Raw genomic sequence first — 18,811 nt, 5'->3', positions numbered from 1 at the left:
GTCCTGATATTATGTCCCCAGGGATACACCTGGTGATATTTCCTGAGACCATGTCAAAAGCTGGGGAGCTTGTGCTAAACTGATGCCAAGAGGTGCCTGTGAAAATGCCACCTCTGGGTGTGAGGGGGCATTTGGCTCCGTGCTGGCATTTGTGGTCTGGGAAAGGAAGTGTTCTCGTGGGACTATTATTCTTGCCTTCAGGAGGGGCTGTGGGAACACACAGTCACTGCTGAGGGACCTTTCCGAGTATATGTGCTTGTTTACTATGATGAATGACTGGCTCAGGAGTGAGCTGAAATCATTCTTTTTCTGGAGATGGTATGAGAATCCAGCCCAGAATTTTTTACAGTCTGCTGCCAGAGCCCAGTGACTCAGAAACAAAGTTCATGTTTACTGGAATGCCAGTCTGCTAGGAACTAGGGTGGCTGCAAAGCCACTACATCCTTGCCCCAAATTTTGTGTGGAGGGGACACAAGGATGTATGTGATGGCAGTGGTATCACTGTTGATGTCAGGAAACCAAGCTAAGCTCTCTCTCTCCTCTCTCTCCTCTCTTTCTTTCAAAAAATACTTAATGCCAGGCTTCTGTCCTCATGGAATACATATCTCCCTCTAGTAGAGGGAAACAAACAAGGTGAAAAAGAATGTGTAGAATGTATTAGGTGGTGCGAACTATAGAGAAAAACAAGTATGAACAGAGCAGTACTGTGGTAGGGGTGGCAGTGGTATAATTTTCAATAGATGGGAATGCTCGTCTAAGAAACTAACATTTGAGCACAGCCTGAAAAAAGGGTGAGAATGAGTCACAACAATAACTGGAGGAAGAGCATTTCAGACAGAGGGAATAGCATGTGCAAAGGTCCTGAGGCAGGGGCAAGTCTGGCATGTTGGAGGGACTGTAAGGAGGTAATGTGGATGGAATAAAGTGAGAAGGGAGAGAGAATCAAGAGGTGAGTTTGGAAGAAGCAGAGAGAGCAAATTATATCCATCTATGTAGGCATTGTAAGGAGCCCGGATTTTACGTGCATGGAAAGGTGAACTATCAGGATTTTGAGCAGAAGTGTAATGTGATCTGACTTTCATATTCCATCCCTGGCTGATGTCTGGAAAAGAGACTAAAGTGTAGGAGAACGTAAGATAACCAAGGAGGATGTTATTTCAGTTACACAGGCGAAATGAGCTACGGTGGGAGCTCTGGAGGTGACGAATGATGGTCAGGTTTTGCATGTATTTGGAAGGAAGAGTGGAGATTTGCTGATGAATTATATTTGTGGTGTGAGAGTAAAAGAAAAGTCAAAGAAAAGCTAATGCTCATGACTTTCAGTGATTGGCTGGAGACTTGAGTTCTCCAAGGAGGTTCTGTTGCCAGTGGCCACCTGCGATACCTAGAAAGTTCGATGGTTAGAAGTTACCTCCTTTCGAAGTGGCTTCTCCTGCCAGCAGCAGCAGCTATATAAAACATGATCCTCAAAGGCCTGGGGTATGAGGTGTGATGATTTATTCCTCCCTCTGCTCAGCTCTCTCAACTCACATTGAAGAGTGAGGCAAAAGGTCCTAACGGAGCTTTCTTTCAGCCTAATCACTGTTCAAAGGTGGTGAGAAAGCCAGTAGTAATAGCTGGCTACAGGTGTTGGTGGCCACAGGATGCATGTCATGTAGCTATTAAAAGCTGAGGTCAGCTGGAACCTGATTCTAATTAGTTTCCACATGGGAAACTAATTAATAATTAATACATATGTATAAATCATTAATATAGGTGAATTCATTTCACCATTTTAACCATCAGTTTTCTGATCCGTAAAATGGAGTAATCCATTTCCTACCTCATAGGATTATTGAGAGGATGATCAAGCACTTAGCACAGTATCTGAAATGCGAAGTTCAATGATCAGTTATCAAGTAAATAAGTGAATTAATGTCTTCATCTGCCACATATCAGCTAATTTCCTCCAATCATTTCCAAGAGATGCGGAAGGGAGCCATAGTCCCTCCTTCTTCTGTTTTGCCGATCTCCTGCCTCTAAAATTCTTCTGTGTTTTGGGTCATAATGATTTTATTTTTAATTATGGTGGCACCTTTTATTGAATGTCTAGGAAGGATTAAGACCTGTCTTAGGATTGTTAGGTGAGTGAACTCTCTCTAATCAACCTACTGGCAAGGTAAGAGGTATGAGAGCCTCACCTTACAGGTGAAGTTTCTGAGGTTAATGGCTTTTCTAAGGTCACGCAGCAAAGAGAATCAGATTTAACCCCTAGGACTGCAAGGGTTATGAGGTGACATCACGGATGATGATGATAAGAAGATGGGGGGAAGAAGGGAGAAAAAGAGTATGGAGAGGAGGAGGAAAGGCCAAAGGAGAAAAAAATAACAAACATATATTGCCAGACTTCGTTATTAGCGCTTCCTATGTTTTAACTTTCTAATACTCATAACGACCTTTTCAGATAGCTCCTGTTATGGTCCCACATTATTGTTGAAGAAACTGAGGCTCTGTAACGTTAAGTCACTTGCCCAGGGTCACATAGCTACTGAGCGGCTCTGCAGAGTTTGGGATCCAAGCACCCTTGGCTCTAAACTGAAGCCTGTAGCTTTGATGCTTTGCCGTTGTGCCAGCCTCATGCCTGTCATTTGTCCAGGATTTCCTGATCTCATCCCCAGCACGTCTCTCCATGGTCATAGGCAACCCCTCCTTCTTCCCTTTTCCAGGAGGTTTTTTGTCCCCAAAGGACTCTGAAGGTCGCAGTGTTATATTTGTCACTTCAATTAAGAGGAGATACAGCTGGTGAGAGACAGCCCCATCTTCTTTGTGCTGAATTTAAACCAGTCAAGAAGCTCAACCCTTCAGGAAAAGGCAGGGGGTATTTCTCATGAGTCAGTGTATGTTCTTGCTCAGTCTGTGTCATATTTTGATTTTTCTCAATATATCATCAAATACTCTAATAAAAAAAAAAAACACACACATTAGAAAGTATAGCCACAAGTGAACAATCATCGGCTCTGATGTGACTTTTAGCAGTCTAGTTGTTCTTGATATGCAAACTAATCTGTAAAGAGCAGGAGCATGTGAGAGAAGCAGAATGCATTATTCATTGGGAAACATCTTCCGGTATCTTAGAAATGAGAGCATGCCAATGTTGATTTAATACCACCTCTGTGCTTAGGAGGAATTCAGTTAGAGATACACTTGTAGCTTGAAGAGTTGCTTATTTGATAAGCTGTGAGTGGTGTTTTGAAGACATTATGCCCATGTGAAGCTAGAGGTGGAATTTTTATCTTTGTGTCTACTTGTCCTGTTTCTCCAATGATGTGGCAGAACTCTCAATAGCAAGAATCAAGTCTTATACCTATAAGTAATTGTAGTTCCTGGCATATTGTTCTGTCCCTATGTTGTAAATGAGGAAATCCCCAAGATAGAAAGCTTTAGAGAACTGACCTGGAGCAATTCACTTCCCTGCTCAGACTCTAGTCCTGCTCCACGTGTTCAATGTCCACATGTGGTCTATTTGCAGATCCAAGGAAGGCCTCTGCCATCCTGTAGGAAAAATGTTCTTGTCTTTAGCCAGTAATCGTGCTGTTTATTCAATTGCTCTGTTGTTCTCAACCTAAGTCATGCATCAGAATCACCAGGAGGTCTTGTTAAAATACCAATTCCTGAGCCCATTACCCAAATTTTTTATTCAGTAGGTATTGATTTCTTAGAGCTCTCATAATGCATCACCACAAAGTTAGTGGCTTAAAACAACAGAAATTTGTTCTCTAACAATTCTGAAGGCCAGAAGTCCAAAATCAAGGTGTTGGCAGGGCCATGCTTCCTCCAATGGCTCTCGGGGGGAGCCTCTCCTGCCTCTTCCAGACCTAGTGGCTCCAGGGGTTCCTTGGATTGTGGCTGCATTACCCCAGCCTCTAACTCCATCTTCACATGGCTTTCTCTTCTCTGTCTCAAATCTCCCTTTGCTTTTTTCTCTTTTAGGACATTTGATGTTGATATAGGGCCTATCTCAGTAATCCTGGATGATCTCATCTTGAGATCCTTAACTTGATTCCATCTGCAAAGACCCTTTTTCTAAATAAGGTCACAGTCACAGGTTGCAGGGATTAGGACCTGGGCATACCTTTTAGGGGGCCACCATTCAACCCACTACAGAAGGCCTGGAATGAGTCTTGAGATTTTGCGTTTTTGCATTTCTAACACCTTCACAATTGATGCTGAAAGCTGCTCAAAGGTTGGAATGTGAGTATGTATTCTGGAGGGAGAGAAATAATACAATGCCTTCTTTGAAAGAAATAGCACCTTTTCTGTAGAGTTCTTAAAATAGATTTTATCTCATGGGATTGATTTATGGTATCCATTAAGCCAGATGCATAGCTATACCACTAGAATTAATTTTTAAGTTGCTAACCCTTAATTATTTGTAGGAGACAGGACAAAAATGTTGGAAGCAATTTGGAAGTAGTCTTTATATTCAGTCTATAATGGATGCTATTTAAAACAATGGCTTTTCATATTCTCATATAAATGATGTAGCGAACATTCAAAGCCATAGACTGTTCAAATGCTTTGTATCCTGAAAAGAATACAAAGACCATCAGACTGTAAATTGTGATTTTTTCATTGCCATAGTACGTTTCTAAATACTGAATTCTGGATTCAGATCCTGAGCGTGTTCCCTTTCTGGCTATGAGAAGTTGGGTCTTAGTTTTCTTGTCTTAACAATGCAGACGATAATGGTTTGTCTTAACAATTAGCAGGCTTATTATGATGATCAACTAAGAGCACTTTGTAAACTGTCAGGTGCTTTAAATATGTTATTTCTATAATGATGAGGTGGAGAATAAATATAAAGTTAATTCATGGAAGTCTTAAGAAAAATTCTAGTCTAAGTATGTTAATTTGACTTCTCCCATGTAGCAGATTGCTTCTTTCAAAGGTGATCACAGTACATCCCATTTCACATGGTCTTCAGTGTGACCTCTGTACTCATTTTATTGAGATACAGGGACTTTGCCCCATCCTCTTGGATATAAGTGGAACAGGAACTTGCTTGTAACCAATAGAATGCAGTGGAAGTGACTTCTAAGGTGAGGTCGGTCATAAAAGGCCATGCAGCTTTCACTTTGTTCCCTGAGAATCTTACTTTTGGAGACCTCCTACCCTGAGACTACCTTTGAAGAAGCCCAAATTAACCCACAGAGAGGGGCTGCATGGGAAGACCCTGAGGCTGCATGAAAAGAGTGAGAAAGATGCCCCGCCTCACAGCTAGTCCCCACCCCAGTGTCCCAGCTACATCCATCATCTATCTGACTGCAACCAAGAGAGACCCCAAGCCAGAACAGCAGAGCCACCCAGCCTAGCTGAGCCCTTTTTGGATTATTGACCCACAAAAATCCTAGGAGATAATAAAATAACGTTTATCATTTTTAATATCTAAGCTGTAGGGTAATTTGTTATGCAACAACAAATAACTAGAACATCCTGTATAAATCATTATAACCAATGGTCTGATGATCAATTATGTGTTGAAAAGACATTAGCACCATAGCTAATTAAATGTGCTGTGCCTTCTAGCCCCTCATATCTCTACCTGAAGCCCCTCTCCACTTACTTATCCTTTTTATTTCAAATATACCTTCTGGGAACAGTATAGATGACATTCCCTTTTTATGCTTCCATGTAAGCACAATCCTTTGCTTCCCAGCCCTACTTTTATTGGAGTGAAATTAATTAATGTTATGTCCCTTCTACTAGACTCTGGGCTCAGGAATGTCAGGGACTCTGTTGGTTTGTCCTCAATTTTATATCCCCTATATCCAGCAGAGTGCCTGAACTCTACCTAGTAGGCATTTGAGTAAATAGCCATGTAAGGATGAACAAAGAATGCGGATTGGACCCAACTCATTCTAAAACGGTCTCAAGTTTACACGAAGGGCATAAACAGGACATCATATGAACAAATACAAAAAAAAGTACATGATGCAATATAGTACCTTATTAATTTCCTATAATAATATGGTGCCTAATGGTAGCAACTGTTTTTCTCAGATGGTTGTTTGTAATACTTCCTTTATGATCCTGCAAGTAATCAGAGGGAAAGACATCTCAGGCCTGGAGAATTCATAAGATTTCTTTGGAAGACATTTAACAGATATCTGAGAAAACTCAGAGGGCATCTTGGGACTCCTTGATGGCCACAGAAGGAATGACTTTTAAAGAAATTGATCTAGGAATGTCTGTACGGCTGCCCTTTTTCTTCTCATTGTAAATTTCCTCACAGTGATTACAGATGTTGGAAATCAAGTGTTTGGTTTTCTGGCTTTTAGAGACAATAGTTCGTCTGCGTTCTTAGGCAGGCTTCTCATCGCTTGTGGATTGGGAGGGGTACCAACTGGCCCAACTTCAGGATACCAGTTACGATGTAAATTCTGTGAATGATACCTTAGCTGACAGTTTTCACCTGAACAGAATCTCCTAATCTAATGCCACCTGACAACCTGGGTCCTCCCCAGTGCTTTTAAGATGTATAAACCATCTATACCTGTGTGTTAGCCATCCTTTGATCCTTTACCACACTGAGGCTCTAATAGGTCCCTGAAAACATAGGCTTAAATATAGGCAAACACAAGGTGATGAATTGAATCAAGTGTGAATTGAGTCCCAAAAATCCATAACATTTCCATTTGGCCCACAAATTGTCCCTGTTGCTTAGAATGACTTGTAGTGTTCACTTGATATTCACTCAAGCCTATGGTAATTATTTTAAACTTCGGTCTCATAAACCAGTCTATTAGTATCATTCCTATGATTAATGATAATGGCAATCACTAGTGTTTCCTTAGCACACTTATTCTCCTATTCGTTACACGAAATTCTTTACACAAATGACCTCATCTAATCCTCACAACAACCCCACGAAGTATATACACTAATACACTAATTTTAGAGATTAAAATAATAATAATAATAATAATAATAATAATAATAAAACCCAGAGGCACAAAGAGGTTAAGAAATTTTACTAGGGACATAGCCAATAAGTAGCAGAAATAGATACTAGCACAGATAGAATTTGAACCCAGTCTAACTCCAGAGCATGAGGTCTTGACAAGGAGTCCTGGAACTCCAGTGCCACCAAAGGAATGACTTTGCAGAAGAGAGAGAGAGAGAGAGAGAGAGACAGAGACAGAGACAGAGACAGAGACAGACAGAGACAGAGACAGAGACAGAGAGAGAGAGAGAGATCCCTGATTGTGAATGTTGCTCTTTTTCTTCTTGTATATTTCCTCATAGTATACTCAGGGGTTAAAAATCAAAGTTTTGATTTTTTTGCCATCTAAAAGTTTACTTTGAACTTTAATTCAAGTTGTAAACTAGCCTATCACCATCATCACCACCATCACTGTCATCACTATCATCATCCTCATCCACTCAGCTAAATAGTCTGGCTCCCAGACCGCTCCCTATTGACCATATGTGCAATTCCTCTCTCAATTTGTGCCATATACAAGCTCATCCTCACCAATTACTGATGTGTTATAGAACTGGGCAGAGAACAGTGATCTACCCTCAGGAGAACTCACACAGACACATTGTCTTTGCACCATGGGGACATGATTATCCAGGCCATCTTAAAGCCACCAGGTTTTATTTGCCAAATCATATGTACAAATCCACAGAAATGGTGCAGACCGATTCCTTTTGTTGAAATTAAAATCCACCTAACCCAGTAACTCTTTCCAGGAAGGATGGCCAGTTTGGCATGATTTGTGTGCAGTGAACTCAGGTTGGGCTCTATACTGCGTATTTCTCATATATAAAATGGTGATAACATCTACCTTGTAGATTAGTGTCATTTAGATGATAAGACGCAAATCGAGCGTTAGCATTGTACCTGACATGTGGGAAGCTAGCAGGAAGTCAAAAGTTACATCTCTCATTATCATTATTAATAAGCAATTTGAGTCTTAGTCTTTGAACTGTATTATATAATTTAAGTAATGAAACTATAATTTCTTTTCTGCACCATTCCCTTTACACTTGGATATAATAAGTCCACTTCTCCTTGTTTGTATATCCAAATTTTTAAATTTAATTTGGATCTTACTTTTTTTAATCTCACCAATAACCAACTACAATCTGCCCTTCTGGAGGACTACGTTTCTTAAAGCATGCCTGAGCTCCCTTTGCCACTCTGATTTATAATGTGATATTTAGCACCCTCAGCTGCTTCTAAAACCCAAGGGGCAAATTGGTTACCTAGCAACCACATAAATGCAATTGCTAATGGTACAGTTTAGCCCCATTTTGTTATAATGAAATAATATGTCTTATGAGAATGAAAAGCTGAAGTGTGCTATATGAGGTCAGTGCTTTGGAAAAAAACTGCTTCTTCAGGACAGGTTAGCAAAGCAGATATTATACCTGTCACCCCCTGGTTCTCTGAGATTCACCATTTCCTAGAATGGAGGTCTCGCCATGTGAGTCCTTGGGCTGGGAAGAGACGGCAGCCGTGAATGGTTTGCCCAGCAGTCTTTAAACAGAATGTAAACTTGGATACCTTTGGGTGGGGTGGGCAGGCCGCCAATAGCACTATCATTTATGGGTTACCTCACACAGGCCTACACAGCCCCCAGAGGCATCTGACTCTTTATCCTTTGGTGAAGAGCATCAGAATGCCCCTTTCCTCTCCTAAAATGAGATCCATAGCTAATATTACTACCTACACATTGAAAACAATTCTCGTCATGTCATGACTTCAATATAAAGGAAAAATAAAAGGAAATTAATTTATAATAAAATATGCATTTTAAAATGTAAATGTTCAAGTATGACTACACAGGAAGATAAAATGATGAAGTCAAATGTTTGCACCTATTCGTAATGAATCAGCTTGGATTTAGAAGTAAGATGACTCAGAAACCATTCTGTAGAAATACTGGAAAAGGGAAATGCAGAGGTCAGATGAACACGGGAATGAGACTAAGACGTTCAGTACAGATTAAAATCTCACAAAAAAATCTTTCATTAATATGTAGAGGTAGATTCTTCACTCCGAATTTTAAAGACGTCTTTCACTTGCTTGAATGCTGAATGGGTCATTGAGAGTCAAGCATAAAATGGGGTAATCTTTCGTTAAGAGGAATGGCCTTCAAATTCAGAACTTTTGACATCTCTGTCTCTGCCCTCTACTGATTATAGCAATGGAAAGCCACTCTACAAATTTCCAAACTTCTCATCTTGGCTTTCAATACTGATCTATCCTACCTGCCTGACCTTATTTCTTATTTCTCTCAAAACATTAATCCATTCATTGATTTATTCATTGATTCATTGATTATTCTTAGAACAATGTCATTATAGCTTTGTCTCAGTTTCCTCACCAATGAGGATGAATGACTTCACAGGATTTTAGGAAGGGTTACATGACCCATATGAAATGTGTAGTTAGCACAGACAGAGCCAGCGCCAGAAAAGTGGCTTAATAAAGGCTGTTCTTATTATCGTCCTACTGAATGCATTAGTTAGCACTTCCTTTTGTATTCTACCATAATGTACATGGGCACGGTTAAATATACATACATGTCTACGGCCATGGCACCCTGAACAAGCCCGATCCCATCTGATCTCAGAAGCTAAGCAGGGTCGGGCCTGGTTAGTACTGGATGAGAGACCACATAGGAATACCAGGTGCTATAGGTGTAAAAAATAAAATAAAAAATAAGGGATTGTAAACTGACAAGGTCCTTGCAATCTGTGAGGTCAACCAAGGGTTGCCTCGCCTAAAAATAAATAAATGAATGAATGAATAAATAAATAAATAAATAAATAAATAAGTAAATATATACACACACATACATACAGGTATATATAATAGTATTTTACACATGTATATGAAATACTTTACAGTAGTATATGGTGAGAAATTTGTGCCACTGTGTATTGTATGTCTTCCCAGAAATTTTGAGAAGCAAGCATGTGCATCCTTTTTGCAGTGGTTTTCCAGGATGGAAGCCTTTTCTACAGTGGGTTCTGCATCCTTCTCTTTCACCAACACTTCCCTGTGGGCACTGTCTATGGATCGTCTTCATTCTCTTTAATGGCCATGAGGTAGCTCATTTTACGGATGAACCATAATTTTTCAAAACATTGCTTAGGTTGTTGTTTTTATAATACAGAAATTTCTAAAGCAGAAAGCAAAGTAGCCCATAAGCTCAAGGTCCAGAAAACCCAGTTAACTCTTTTTTTTTTTTTTAAGCAAAAGGGAAGTAATAGATGATAAAAAATAAAAAGGGGGCAGGGAGTAATGACACAATATGGAAAGTGAAAAATCTCTTCCGAAGTCTCAATCCCTCTCTTCTTTAAAAGAGAAAAATAAATACACCCCAGAAAACATCAGCAGTTTCATGTGCAGAAAGAAAGAATATGGGTACACTATGTAGGTTGATTAATGCTCCCTACCCCAACCCCCAAAAATGTGTATATTCTAATCACTGAAACCTGTAGTTATGTTACCTTAGATGGCAAAATGGACTTTGGAAATGTGATTCAGCTATGGATCTTGATTTAGAGAGATTATCTTGGGGACGCCAATGTAATCACAAGGGTCCTTAAAAAGAGGGAAACAGGTGGTCAGAGAAGAGAGAAGATGCTGTGCTGCTGGCTTTGCAAATGGAGCAAGGGGACCAAGTGCCAAGAAATGCAGGCAGCATCTCTCTCCTAGAGCCTCCAGAAAAGAATGGGTCCCTGTGGACCCATTTCAGACTTCTGCCCTCCAGAGAAAAAAATTGTGTTGGTTTAATCTACTGAGTTTGTGATCATTTGTTACAGCAGCCATAGGAAACTAATAATCTAGCAAATATTTATTTTTATTTGCATAAGGACCATACTCTGTGTGTGTTCTTTACTAACAGTACCTCGTTACCTAATTTTTCACAGGCATGCGCCGTTCCCTAAATCAGGTTTATAAACAACTGGAGGCAGAAGATGTGATTATTATCATTTTACATTCTTCTTGGCTTCCTTCTCAGAAGAAGAAAACATAGCTGCTTAGTGAAAACTAAAAGAGGACACAGGTAAAGTTAGAGCAGGAAGCAGGCTTTCGGTGTCCTCCTGCCCGGAGCCTTCAGTGTGTTTGGAGCTCAGCTTCAGCTGCAGTGGGCGCCCCTCCCTCCATCCAGCATCTTCTCACTCAAGCGCTTTTCTAGAGTCAAGGGAGTTATGTATTAACACAGGGCAGCCCAGAATCAGGGATGTTATTATCCCCAGATGTAGCCTCCAGCTGGTGGGGGAGAGGGGTAAGTGGATCAATATCCAGCCCCCTGTCCATGAAAAGGCAATTCTGAGATGCATTCTACCTGCTTCCTCAGAACTACTCAGTGGAACCGAGCCCGTTTCTAGCACCTCTATATAGATGTTTTTTCTTCCTTATCTCCTTCTCCCTCACTCCTACTTTCAGAATGCACCCCCTGCCCCCCAAATAAACCACCTGTGCCCAAGTTTTTGTCTCAGACTCAGTACTGAGGAGAGCCCAAATTAAGATAGAACCTCAGCCTCGCCTCTCTATTCTGAGCGCACTTTACCAAGTCATTCACCTCAACCTTAATATTCTTGTCTATAAAATGAAGATAACAGAATCTACCTCAATAGATGTTGTAATGTTGAAAACAGATAGTATGTATGAAGTGTCCAGCATATTATTAATAAGGTAATATTGTTTAAACTATTTGATGATTATTATGCAACAGTAATTGCTTTGGTAAATTAATAAAATACATAAATCAAGTTCTTGATAAAAAATGAATTTTCTACAATTGGTCTTGACCTTCAAAAGATTTCCCATTCCTTTCACCATGTTTATTCAACATATTATTATGAGCACCAAGCTACCCTAAGAAACAGGAATACTGCAGTGAACAAAGGAGACAAAAAACATCTTCATGGAGCTTAGGTGCATGTGGATTTATTAAGCAAATGATATTTGTGCCCTAGAAGTATGAATGTAGAGAGGACATAGTTGTTGCCTCCATCTCTGCCCTTCCTCTACCCACTTATTTAAAATATACACAGTTGAAAACATTGCTGTAGGTTCATTTATTTTATGTTTATTAGCCTCTTACTATATGCCAGACACTGTGCTAGGCACCCTCCTTATATAAATATAAATTTTTTTTTTTATTAGTCTCAAGTATACAGCACATTGATTAGACATTTATATAGTTTATAAAACAATCCCCCTAATTGCTCCTTCTCTCCTCTGGTTTTACACCTAGTCAATATATTAATCCTAACTGCATTCCCTGTGCTGTGCTCCCCATCCCCATGACTATCTAGCATCTACTAATTTGTACTTCTTTAACCCTTCACCCCATTCTCCCAGTCCCCCTCCCCCATCTCCTCTGTCTGTCACCAAATTGTCCTCTATATTTGAGTCAGTTTTTGATTAGTTCTCTTTGTTCCTTGAATTCCACATATAAGTGAAATCATATGGTATTTATTTTTCTCTAACTTATTTCACTCATCATAATAACCTCTAGGTCCATCCATGTCATTGCAAATGGTAGAATTTCATTGTTTTTTAATGGCTGAGACTATTCCATTATATATGAACCATAACTTCTTTTTTCCTTGATGTATTTAACAATTTTATTTCTATTTAATAATTTTATTAATCTTCTATTACTTTGTAACAAACCGTCTCAAATTTTAACAGCTTAAAAGAACAAAAAAAATCTCACAGTTTCTCTGGGTCAGGAAATTGAAGGCAGCTTAGCTATATCGTTTCTGAGTAAAAGCCTCTAATGAGTTTGCAGTCAAGACATTGACTGAATGCCTTCTTTGGAGAAATGTCTCTTCAGGTCCTCTGCCCCTTTTTTGCTTGGATTGTTTATTTTTTTGTTATCGAGTTGTATGCCATCTTTGTACATTTTTTTAAAACATTTTATTTACTTTTCTCCCCTCCCATCTCCCCTCTGGTAACCACTAGTCCATTGTCCATGTCCATGAGTCTCTGTCCTGTTCATTTGTTGCTTTTAGGTTTATATCTCACATATAAGTGATATCATGTGATTTTCAACATTTTCTGTCTGGCTTATTTTGCTTAGCATGATTATTTCAAGGTCCATCCATGTCGTTGCAAATGGCAGTATTTCATCTCTTCTTATGGCTGAGTAATATTCCATTGTATATATGTACCACAGCTTCTTTAGTCAATCATCTATCATAGGACATTTTAGTTGCTTCCATGTCCTGGCCACTGTGAATATTGCTGCTATGAACATTGGTGTGTAAATATCTTTTTGGATACGAGTTTTCAAGTCTTTAGGGTAAATACTCAGTAGAGGGATTGCTGGATCATATGGTAGATCAATTCTTAGCTTTTCGAGGAACCTCCATACTGTTTTTCATAGTGGCTGTACCAATTTGCAGTCCCACCAGCAGTGTATGAGGGTTCCTATTTCTCCACATCCTCTCCAACATTTGTTATTACTTGTCCTGTTGATTATAGCTATTCTAACAAGTGTGAGACGGTATCTCATTGTGGTTTTGATTTGCATTTCCCTAATAGCTAGCGATGTTGAGCATCTTTTCATATATTTGTTGGCCATTTGTATGTCCTCTAGGGAGAAGTGTCTATTCAGGTCCTTTGCCCATTTTCGACTGGATTGTTTGTTTTTTGTTGTTGTTGTTATTGAGTCATATGAATTCTTTGTATATTTTGGATATTAGGTCTTATTGGAGGCGTTGCTTGCACATATATTTTCACATGGTTGTCGCTCTACCCTGTTGATGGTTTCTTTTGCTGAACAGAGGCTTTTTAGTTTGGTGTAGTCCCATTCATTTATTTTTGCTTTTACTTCCCTTGCCTTTGAGGTCAAATTTATAAAATCTTCTTTAAGGCCAAGGTCCTTGAGTTTAGTTTCTACATTTTCTTCTATGCATTTTATTGTTTCAGGTCTTATATTCAGGTTCTTAATCCATTTTGAGTTAATTTTGGTGTATGGTGATAGACTGTTGTCTAGATCTGGAAAGCCACCTGAAACAGTCCAGTTTCATTCTTTTGCAGGTGGCTTTCCAGTTTTCCCAGCACCATTTATGAAGAGGCTTTCCTTTCTCCACTATATGTTTTTGGCTTTTTTGTCGAAAATGATTTGCCCATATAAATATGGTTTTACTTCTGGATTCTTGATTCTGTTCTACTGGTCCATGTGTCTGTTTTGCTACCAATACCATGCCGTTTTGATTGCTGTCGTTTTGTAGTATAATTTGAAGTCAGGCAGAGTATGCCTCCAGCTTCATTCTTTTTTCTCAGGATGGCTTTGACAATTCAGGGTCTTTTGTGCTTCCATACAAATCTAATAATTTTTTGTTCTACTTCTTCAAAAAATGCTGATGGGATTTTGATGGGGATTGCATTAAATCTGTAGAATGCTTTAGGTAATAAGATCATTTTAACTATGTTGATTCTTCCAATCTAAGAACACAGAATATCTTTCCATTTCTTTGTATCTTTTTCGATTTCTTTTAATAGGATCTTGTAGTTTTCATTACATAAGTCCTTCACATGTTTCATTAAATTTATTCCTAGGTATTTTATTCTTTTTGTTGCAATTGAAAAAGAAATTATTTTTTCCGCTTCTTTTTCTGACACTTCATTATTAGAATATAGGAATACTATGGATTTTTGAACACTGATTTTGTATCCAGAAACTTTACTGTATTTGCTTATTGTTTCTAGTAGTGTTCTTGTGGAGTCTTTAGGATTTTCTATATAGAGAATCATGTCTTCTGCAAATAGCGACAATTTGACTTCTTCGTTTCCTATTTGGATGCCTTTTATATCTCTCTCTTGTCTACTCACACTCACTAGGACCTCCAATGTTATATTGCATAACAGTGGCGATAGTGGACAGCCTTGCCTTGTTCTTGATCTTAGAGGGAAGGTTTTTAGCTTTTCACCATTAAGCATAATGTTGGCTGCGGACTTTCATATATGGCCTTTATTATATTAAGGTATTTTCCTTCTATACCGATTTTGTTAAGTGTTTTGATCATAAATGGATGCTATATCTTGTCAAAGGCTTTTTATGCATCTATCGATATGATCATATGATTCTTATTTTTTAATTTAGGTGGTGTGTCATATTAATCGATTTGCGTATGTTGAACCATCCCTGTGCCTCTGGGATGAAGCCCACTTGATCGTGGTGTATAATCTTTTTAATATGTTGCTGTATTTGGTTTGCTATATCTTATTTAGGATTTTTGCATCTGTGTTCATGAGACATATTGATCTGTAGTTTTCTTTTTTTGTGCTATCTTTACCAGGTTTTGGTATCAGGGTGATATTGACTTCATAAAATGAGTTGGAAAGTATTGCCTCCTCTTTGATTTTTTGAAAGAGTTTGAGGAGAATAGGTATTAAATCTTCTTTGAATGTTTGGTAGAATTCACGGGTAAAGCCATCTGGTCCTGGACTTTTACTTTTTGGTAGGCTTTGATGATTGTTTCAATTTCCATACTGCTGATTGGTCTATTTAGATTTAACTACTGGTCCATTTCTTCTAGGTTATTAAATTTGGCATTATATACTTATAGAGTATTTTTGTATGATCCTTCGTATTTCTGCAGTGTCTGTCATAATTTCCCCTGTTTCATCCCTGATTTTGTTTATTTGTGTCCTTTCTCTTTTGAACCATAACTTCTTTATCCAATCATCTGTTGGTGGGAATTTAGGCTGCTTCCACATCTTGGCTATTGTAAATTGTGCTGCCATAACTATTGGGGTGCATAGATCTTTATGAATTATTATTTTGATTTTCTTTGGATAAATACCCAGAAGTGCAATTACTGGGTCAAAAGGTATATCCATTTTTCATTTTTTGAGAAACCTCCAAACTATTTTCCATAGTGGCTGTACCAATTTGCAATCCTACCAACAATGTTTATGGGCTCCCTTTTCTCCACATCCTCGTCAACTCTTGTTGTTCTTTGATTCATTGATGATAGCCTTTCTGACAGGTGTGAGGTGATAGCTCATTGTGATTTTACCTTCCATTTCTTTTGGCCCCTGAACTTAAGGAAATGTACACACTGCTATATTAAGTTAATAAAAAAAGCCCTGCCCACTTTTTCCAGCTAGCTTACTATGACTCAAACTCAGAAAAGAATTCCTTCTAATCACTGGTTCTAATACAAATAAAATGTAGTGATTCATTAATCTCCTTAGCCTATAATTGCAAATTGGGTTTTCTCTAGAACGTACCTAAAGGAGGTAGATGCCCATTAAGCAGTTCAGGGGGGTTTTATTTAAGCTGCAAATAAAATTAGTTTACTCATTTTTAATTTAATTCCCAGAGGCATTTTGGAAGCCTTCCCTTCTCATTTGACCTAAAACCATTTTCTAAAAATTATTGTTCTCCTAAATTGAAGCCTTTCCCAGCATTGCACATAAGAAGTCTTAAAACTCATCTGTTTTTTTTTGTAATTGACTTACAAATGCATAATTGACTCACAAATGCATAATTGACTATGCATGGCATTTTAAAAGGGCAAAGTTTCTATTCGCTTCTTGATTTCTTTGGAGTTCTTCCATTTTTCTAAGCCCTTTTCCAACAATATTCCAAGTGATTCCTTGAGTCTTCTTCCTTTGGTAGCACCATCCTGCTGGCATCCTAACGGAGGGATCATTGTTCTTTCCAGAAGTAATGGTACCAGAGGATTCAGCCGAGTTGGGGACAATTTTCAGAGTCCTTATTTGAAACTAAATATGTACTTGGCCTTATTCATCTGACACATGTACAATTTTTTTTTTAATGAATCATGTGATTATAACTTATCACTATGATCATTGTTAGACTAATAAGTCAGCTATACAACAAAGAATTCTATATATTCCATGGACAAAACTGTCAACTTTATTCATACATCCAGATCCACACACAGAAACCATATTTAAGTAACTGTAGTAGAAGCACAAAGAATGTAGCAGTTGTCATTTGAAAAAGGACTTTGTAAAGCTAATGTCTAGTTAAAGCAAGCAAGCCTGGCAGTGATCGGTGGCTGCTCATGCGGCCTTGTGTGGATGTAAATCCATATCTCTAGTACATCTCCATTATAAGGAAGCGTCAGGCAACAGAAAGCATGGAAGAGGGCTAAGGAGAAAGAGGAATGCAAATGCTAAGCCACAGTTAGGAACACAGGGGTTCTTTACTGAATTCAGGTGTTTCTGCTTAGGGAAAATGAGTGATGCTTTTCAGTGGCATGGTTGAATCAAGGCAAGTAAGTGGTTGCTTTCCCTAGAAGCCAACATGGAGGCAAGGATTTGAATGGAATTTGTTCGGGGGTAGGGCAGGGGGGCATTGCAGAAAATGCCTTTAGAAAGTGAGGGAATAAGGCGAGAAAGGCAGCCAGTAATGGGTGATTATCTAGCCAGTTTCCTCCATGGGAAACTGGAGCAAAATTTCATCAGGAAACACTAGAAAATAGTGTAAAAAATAATAATAATGCCTTGGAGAGAAAAATGTGGGAGCTGTGAAATTTATACAACTCCCATTAGTGACTGGGTAAGGGCTGCTTCTAGGGGCTGTTAACTCCCCAGTTCTAGTGCTATGGATGGAGCACTGACAGAGCCTGCTACAAGTGATGTGAAAAGTTCAGCTTGGGATGCATAGAGTTCAGGTTACCCTAGAGGCACCTGAGTGATGTGACTCATCTCAGCAAACACTGATTTGAATTTCACCATTGATCTCAATCCATCAACTAATCTACCCACTGCTTGTGCTTCACAATGACTAAATTACCAACATACATTTCCTTAGCCCATTTCCTTCATGAAAATGCCATCTCTCACAAGGCGAAACTCCCTCCTTGATTATATAGAATGTGACTACTGAATCATTCATCTTTTCCTCAGAAGTAAGTTCCTGAGTGGTACAATCTGTGTCATGTCATTTCTCAACAAGACAGAAAGGATTTGGTTCTTGGAATATTATTAAGTCCAGGTTATTTAACTGGCTTCTTCTAAATCCTGAATTGTGTCTGGTTGCTTATACGTGTTAACATGGAATTTCTGAATTACAAGCTGGGAAATGTTTCTGGGAAATATTTAAAGCCTCTGTAAGCAGGTTAGTGAGTCTTATTTTCTGTCTGAACCAACGGTTATCAAAATGCATTTGACATTGGGCATGTGAGAGAGGTGGTACGGAGGTCGCTGGGAGTTCCAAGCACAAATCCTGTTACAGGTAATAAGATTATAAGCACAACCCATGTAGAACATGTGGTTTTATCAGCTGAACTGAAGCACTGAGATGCCAGGTTATTAATGGAATTCAGTGTCTGTGTCTTTCATGGGTTTCTAAATAGACAAAGTTCACTGGTATCCAAATTATTAACAGAATCAAAGCCATATCCAAGAGTGGAGTGGGTGTTTGTTTGTTTCTTCTACTCTTAAAAAAAAAAAAAGTTTTTTTTCTTTCCGACCCTTTTTCTCTTTTATACTGAAATTTCCTTCCATTTTCTGAAAATGTTAGAAATGAACCAAATACAGAAACTCATGTTGCATTTCAGAGAGTCTGACCACAATCTATAGACCAAAATAATGTCAGACTCTAATTTCAATGTTTAGAGGGATAAAGGTTATTGGCTAATGGCCTTCGAGAAGGGAGAAAAAGATAGTAATTTGAATGCAATACAAACTCCTCCATTTTATATTAAGATCTTTTGTAAGCTCTAGCTATCCAGTGCAGCAAAGGATATTCTTTCTTCTTTCACATCTTTGGGAGTTGCTTTAAATATTCCCCATTTTTATATACTGCTCTTA

General features: G+C 38.6%; 1 protein-coding gene and 1 pseudogene across 1 annotated transcript in view; both read left to right on the top strand.

Annotated features, from left to right (window-relative positions):
- Positions 1-18,811, top strand: part of CDH13 (cadherin 13) — a 967,094-nt gene that overhangs the window by 647,400 nt on the left and 300,883 nt on the right. The window lies entirely within an intron of this gene.
- On the top strand, positions 9,576-9,693 carry LOC120581020 (uncharacterized; annotated as a pseudogene).

This window comes from Pteropus medius, unplaced genomic scaffold (genome assembly GCF_902729225.1).
Source record: "Pteropus medius unplaced genomic scaffold, Ma_sr-lr_union100, whole genome shotgun sequence".
Taxonomy (NCBI): Eukaryota; Metazoa; Chordata; class Mammalia; order Chiroptera; family Pteropodidae; genus Pteropus; species Pteropus medius.
This window is presented reverse-complemented; position numbering and strand designations above follow the sequence as displayed.